This window comes from Odontomachus brunneus, unplaced genomic scaffold, assembly GCF_010583005.1.
Source record: "Odontomachus brunneus isolate Ranch 3 - 2012 unplaced genomic scaffold, Obru_v1 Obru_scaffold_267, whole genome shotgun sequence".
NCBI lineage: Eukaryota > Metazoa > Arthropoda > Insecta > Hymenoptera > Formicidae > Odontomachus > Odontomachus brunneus.
Window position 1 is genome coordinate 223,473 of NW_022639717.1, and position 858 is coordinate 224,330.

Genomic DNA, 858 nt, shown 5'->3' on the forward strand with positions numbered 1-858 from the left:
ACAGATACTTTAACTTTAAAAAACATATTCTTAGATGGCATACTACAGATTGCAATGAACAAAGAAGTGTAATTTATCGCTGTAAAGAAAAAGATTGTAATGTCTGTTTCACAGATAGAAAAGATTTTAATAGACATCTATATCACCACATAAGACAAAGTAAAATTGGTATATATTGTGGGTACCCAGCTTGTTTTGATAAAACACTTTTTAAAACAATCAGTAATTATGCAGTACATATATGTAGACATCACTCAAATATTTTGTGTACGCAATATATTTCAGATAATACTCATAAGGAATTAAATTGTCGCCTAATTGATACTAGTGATAATTCTATTGATACTAATGATAATAGTGTTGCTGTTTTAGAAGAAGACATTTTCAATCAGTTTTCTAATCATATGGTAAATTATGTAAGACCTATTTCACAATTGTATTTAAATTTAATTACAAAACATTTTTTGACAGAACATACTTTGCAATCTATAATAGATGCAACATCATCTATAATTGATCTTTCTCAGCAACACTTTATCACTACTTTAACTGATAGTGATTTACAAAATGATATTAAAATAAGAATCAAAGATATTTTCCAAAGTAGCCATGGTTCTTTTGCAAACATGTTTAGTTCTATAAATGGTTATCTTAGAAATACTTACTCAAGAAATAAGTATTTTCAAAAACATTTTCATATTGTAATGCCCGTAAAAATAAATTTAGGATTTGATAACGTTCACAAAGAGTGCTATTATCATTACGTTCCAGTTTTGAAAACTTTAGAAATGTTATTAACTAATCCCAATATCCGACAGTTCTGCTTCAATTCTTATAATAATTCTTATAATGATGTGT